Genomic DNA, 6,393 nt, shown 5'->3' on the forward strand with positions numbered 1-6,393 from the left:
ATCCAGCCCTGCACCTTGTTGTCTCGGATTCTCAAGCATCTGCAATTCCTACTATCACTGTACTCCTGCTTTCTTTAATATCTTTCTAACAATGCACTGCATGTACAGTGCAGAAAACAGCAAACTTACAGATTCCCCCATTCAGTAGCAGATCAGTATTGTTAATGTAGATATCACACATTCTGTGCAAGAATACATAATACTGGCAAGGAAGCAGCTCAGGGCTTCCAAGCACAACCTCAACAGGCAGGAAATCAGTGAGGTCGAAACATGCAATTTTTCAGCCCTCATAAGCATAATTTCTACCAGCCGTAACCATTGATGTCAAGTTCCAGGCGAGAGACAGGATTGAATCCAAAAGCAGTCCCTGGTGGGCAGGGATGCTCTCCAACTATTTTACTTTCTCACACAGGCACTTTTCATGTCCAGAAACCATGCCGTCAAACATTCAGGTGGTCACAGTCAAAAATTTGAATTACCCTCAGCATTTATACCTCCCAGAAGCACAATTTTAACTTCAACTTTGTTGACATATTATAAATCAAATGTAAAAGAACTACGACATATTTGATTATTACCATCAATTCAGTACAATTACCATTTACTGTATTTTGGTTATTACTTCCATTTCCCTCAACAATCAATCATGCTCATTATTTCTGCAATTTTCCAACACACTGTTACTGTAATATATTCAAGACTCTACATAAGTGAGGTAATAAGACTGCAGCTGTGCATATGATGCAAATCTCTACAATTTACATCCAAGAATAATACAATATAAATATCATGAGAACCAGTCATTTATAGAAAGTTAAATACAGCTTTCATTGATGAACAGTGTCTATGGGGAATTTTTCTTTAGGGGCAACTTTCAGTGTACCTCTCAAAGCGTAGTCATTCCGGTCCTTTGCAAATCATCTAAGAAAAAGCTGAATTGCCAGTTATTTATATGATTACGATTTATTGATTCTGATTATTGAATTATTCTGACACAACCATGTTAAGCAAATTACTCTTCGATAATTTTGGTTGCTTTACACAGGGGAGATCTCTGGCAACTTTTCAAAAGAAAAGGTGAAAAGTCAAGGTGAAAGGACAAAGCCCTAAACATCAAAACATCAACATTGATAAAAGTAAAGCAAAAAAGGTAAATCAACAAGTAATAATGAGGTGAGATAACATTTTGAGCATTAAGAGCTTGAACATTATCATTAAAAGGAACAAATGATGAAAGGTTAAAAAAAAACAGAGCATTCAGGTTCTGTAAATGTTGAGAGGAGTGTGGTTACAGGACTGAATCTGGGTCAGGGAAGACTGAACTGTTAACAAGTAGCAGAACAGTTGAGTCAGACAGAACTGATTTAGTCTATTCTGAGTTAGCTCATCTCAGGCAGGGTAAACATATTGCTGTTTAAACTGGATCCTATATTGGGGCACACATTAGAGAAAAACAGCTCAAGTTCGCAGGGCTGCCTGAGAAATTGGACTTTATATCCATTTGATTGTCAGCTTTTGGATAGTGACATGCATTGTTGAAAAGATATCTGATATGCATCCAAAGTGAAACTAGTTAAACAATTTTTCAAGCAGTCTTGGTGGTTGCCTTAAATAGGCTTCAAGCCTGCATATTTAAGAGGGAGGACTAACACATTTTACACTTCCTCGGAAAAATTGGACAGCAGGAAAATGGAACTAGGGCCGTTAGTTTCTGCAGCATAGGCAATAGCCATCAGGAGAAAATAATTATTTTGTGGAGAAAACATTTCATAGAAAATTCCTGTGATGACAATAGGAATTTCCCCAAACCACTGCATCCCATTCATCAACTACCCTGGCTGGGATTTTATTCAGGATGGCTGGAGAAGACAGTGGCAATGTTACTCAATCAATGGCCAGTAAGCTGGGGAAACACTGCCTCACCCATTTCGTGGAGCCTTCAGAAGATTTTTATCCATCAAGCAGCTAATGAGCTGCAAGTGGCGTCCTTATACCTTTAATGGATGCAATCCTGACTGCAAAAGCTGCCAAAACCAGGAGCAATGTTCCCTGTTGGGATTGCACCCAGTCTGAGGGAGCAGCATGGTCACTACAATCAGAAAAGGTAAGTGGGATCAGAGATTGCTGGGCTCAGTCAGTTCAGATGGGAATGGGAGTGTGATTGCTAATGGGTGTTGTCATTGATACTGAGAGGAGCCTGTCAGTTTGCCACTGAGTGACCAATCAGGGGTCCCCTAGCACAAACCCAAACAATAAGACCACCAGGATCAGGCTGTGGAGGTCCATACAAAATGCCAGCATTGGTGGGAGCAGGCCTGTTTTAGTTGCCCACTTAAGTTTCTCAATTAACTTTTCAGATAATGGTGACGACCACCTTCCCACATCTGACAAAATGACATTGCAGCAGGAAAGCAAGAGGAGATACAAATATGCCACTCTTGCCCTCCCTTCTACTTTTTCTCTTCTCCTCCTCAACCCCAAATCCACTAATGTCTTCTGCTTCACTCCTTCAAGCATAAAATCCCATTCAGAGTTTCCATTCTTTCTATCCCATCCTTATCTTTGGGACACTATAACATGGCAAGCAACCTGTTATCTATATTGTTAAAATAATGGGCCAGGATACCATGCATGAACAAACTAATTAAAGTTGCCAACACTGTAATGTGAAGGACTAGTAGCTTTTTATTCATTGACAAAATGAGACGAAAAGCTTAAATTTGACTCTGTATGTTTTTCACACATTACATTTTTCATTTATGTGTTTATCAGACCTCTTCTGAAACATTGTAAAAGATTGTATCTTTGGCTTTGAGTATTAATCTACTTTTGTTATACAACAGGTGACAGGTGACCTGAAACATCAAAGGACAGTGGCCGTAAAAACACAGCCCATTAAAGGAAGCAAAGACAAAGGCATTTTGTTCTCAAAGTGCATGATACGAAATTCAATTATTTTATGTGATATATTATTTCAAATAAAAACTTCCCTTGTTCTGCTTATTTGTAATAGGCAGTGTTTATAGAATGAGTGTCTGCAATTCAATCAATCTCGGGGTCATAATTCCAAATTATTAAACTGCATCATAAATTTAAATCACTGGTGAGAGCATGAAAACCTGTTGCAGCAGACCACCCACTTACATTTCTCAAGTACAAGCGTCTTGACTAAACACAATCTTTTCTGTGATATGTTGTCAGGCACAGCAAAACATTAACAGCCACTCCTTGATAAATGAAAAGAAGCAGCAACAAATTAAATCTGAAAGATATGTTGTGGCCCTTTTGTGTTTGAATCCAAACCATATTACACAAACTGTAGCGTGAAGAAACTTCTGTGAAAGTTCGTTGAACCATAATCACTCATTAATAGGGACCATACCTGCGATGTAATTTAATGAAGCAAAAGTGAACAACCTCACAGCCAAAGCGTTGTACCAATTAACATGGAAACACTGGCCTCTTTGTCTGAACTGTGAGCAGCTGTACCTCTGTTGGAAAGTTAACTCAGAAATATAATCATTAAATCGAAGGGTGTGCAAGCATTTTTGAACATAAACCAAGAGATATTTGCCAATAAAGTATCAAAATGTCGAAAAATTAATTGACTTTTTTTATTTATTTGAGTGGTTACATATGTTATATGTTTAGAATACAGTAATTAATAATCAGCTCCTAAATTGGAGCCAAATTATTTGGAGATGGAGAAATAGCTATTTCTGGCCTATTGTGAATGGAGTGTGAGCACTAATTTGCTTGATGTATTTTTAAGAACTTTTTTTGTTTTTCAACAATGAATTTCCACCACATCATCACCATGCTTGAACTCCACACAACTCATGCAACACTCCATGAAATGCAAACCTTTGAAGTAAATATGAAATGTACTTTATGTGTACACGACAGAACATCTGTTATCTCCAAGTCTGCAGGACAGGCCTGCAGCTTTCAGGAAGTTCCGTGTAAAAATAAGATTTGATATGATGCAGCCGTTCTGCATTCAGCAAATTGCAGAATAAGATTCTTCTGGTGGCTGCAAAACCTGAAGAAATGAGTTTTCATGAAATAGTATCACTTTTATATTGACTGTCTTTGCATCAAAAGAAAGTAATACATTCAATCTGTCTAAAACATTGCTTGAAGATGGCTTCCAACTTAAGCATTCTTTATTGTAGGTTAAGCTATTTACCAGCAGTATGGACTTCAGTCATTTTGCTTGTTCTTTAAAGTGATAACCAATAGCACCCAAGTTCCATTAAAATAGTTCTTATCAATGTAAATTAGAAATAATTTTACATATAATTTACAGCAATTAAGAGGCACATCAGAATGATGTGCTGATGTTTCATTTAAATTAATATAACTAAAACAGTTTATTAACAGAAAAGGTCAATTGATCTGAACTATTGAACTTTTCCAGCAGCTCTCACGTATTAGTGCATTTGGCATTGCACAGTTTATCCCTGAATTGACTCTCTTGAGGTGAAAATCTCAACATCACATGTTCTTTCACCTATGACTAAATAATTGCTGACATATGTATGTGCAGATAGAAAGCAAGCATCAGCAAGAAGTATTAATTGGCAGTAGTGGTCCTTTGTAATCCTATTTTAGCATTCTGAAAGCAACATGAACTCTGCTTTGAACTGTGTTAACTTTGTTTTCACCTTTCGATGTAGCACAAAGGAGATAATATGAAAATAACGGCGCTATTAATGGGAAACAGCTCACTCAAAAGAAAGGAGATAACCTGTATAAAAATTAGTGAATAAAAGATGTTAGGTGGAATCTTCTTGTGGTGTCACGGTCTTGCCTGCTGCCTGGTGAGCTGGTGAGAGAGCTTCTTTTCAGAAAGTTCTGCCGAACCATGTGCCAGTCAGCCAGTGCCAAGGCCACTCACGGATCTTACTCCAGAAGTAAGACCCCGGTGAGTTATTGGCTGGCAGCTCTGCATTTATCAGTGCCACTGAGGAGGTCATGGCTGCAGCCAGAAGGGCACACCCCAGATGCGCAGAGGATCTAGGACGCAGGTAAGTAATGTGGGGCAGTTGGTTCACAGGGTGGGTACTGTAAAGAGAGGGGATTAACAGGATTTGAATCCAGGACAGAGCTGGTTCACATTGAAGCCCTCCATTCCCTCCATTCCCGATGCCCAATCCCTCAATCAGGCATTGATTGCCTTTAATCGATAGACACCGCACATTCTATCTTCAATGTGACAAGTGACTTGCTAGTTTGACCTGCCATGCACTCTGACTGGCTATAGGCCTGCTTGTAGTAAAGTTAATCTCTCTGCAATAGAGTTTGTGTTTCTTAAGTGGTAATTAACTGACCACTTAAATGTCCCCCCAGTTCCTAGTGGGGGCAGGAAAGCTGACCATGAGCTTTCCCACCCAAAACCTAATTCTGGTGAAGGTGGGATGATGGCCACCATCCTGTCTAATTAAATGTCCTTCTGCCTCCAAACTCACTGCCAGGATACCTTGTTTCATAGTATGATGAAAGCATTCTGATATCTCCTATATGTTGTTGTATCTGATGATCACAGATTTTTTGTGTGTTTAGTTCCATCTTGTCAGTTAACTTCACATTTATGGAGGGACTAATACCAAAATGTATATGTGTCGCTTTTTTTTAAATTTAATGGAAATTGCAATAGCGTACTTAAGAGATAAAAAAAATTAAATAGCAAGAACAAGCCAAAGCTTTAGATCTCCATGGCTATACAAATAATATTAGCTGCTGCTCATGTTGTGCTGAACTGAGTTGACAATAACCAGGTCATAAAGAGTACTGCCTTTAGATCTTCAATAAAGTGCCAAGGCAATATATTTTTACCTTTCAGTAATAGCATTGTCATGGTTTTGTTTTCCTTACTCTTGCAATTTCAAAAGTTTTCACTCAAAAAAATCCGCAGCTGTGAAAATTCTCTCTTGTTATCACTGTATTGCTGGAGGCATGATTGATTGGCAGCACATTGCATGACAGAGAGTCTGATGAGCGTATATTCAATCAGGTCATTTTGTATTCAAGTGAATTTGAATAAGCAAAATTTATAAAGGAACATAATCAAATTTGAAAGACAGTGATGAAATATTTATTTATCCAAATAATACTGCCAATGTGGGAGATCTGAAATAAAAACAAAGTGTTAGAATAACTGACAGCATCTGCAGAGAGAGAAATGGAGTTGATGTTTCAAGTTCAATTACTCTTCTTCAGAACCAAATTCCAAAGAAGAGTTGATGGATTCAAAGCTTTAACTCAGTTTTTCTTTCTCAATAGATACTGCCAAGTTTCTGTTTTTATTTATCCAAATACATTATGATCAGTCCCATGTTTTCTGATTTGTAATGGTTCCAGATGGGATGCCCCAATTTTTTAAGCTCCCAA

The sequence above is a fragment of the Rhincodon typus genome, chromosome 13 (genome assembly GCF_021869965.1).
Source record: "Rhincodon typus isolate 14 chromosome 13, sRhiTyp1.1, whole genome shotgun sequence".
In the NCBI taxonomy this organism is placed as follows: domain Eukaryota; kingdom Metazoa; phylum Chordata; class Chondrichthyes; order Orectolobiformes; family Rhincodontidae; genus Rhincodon; species Rhincodon typus.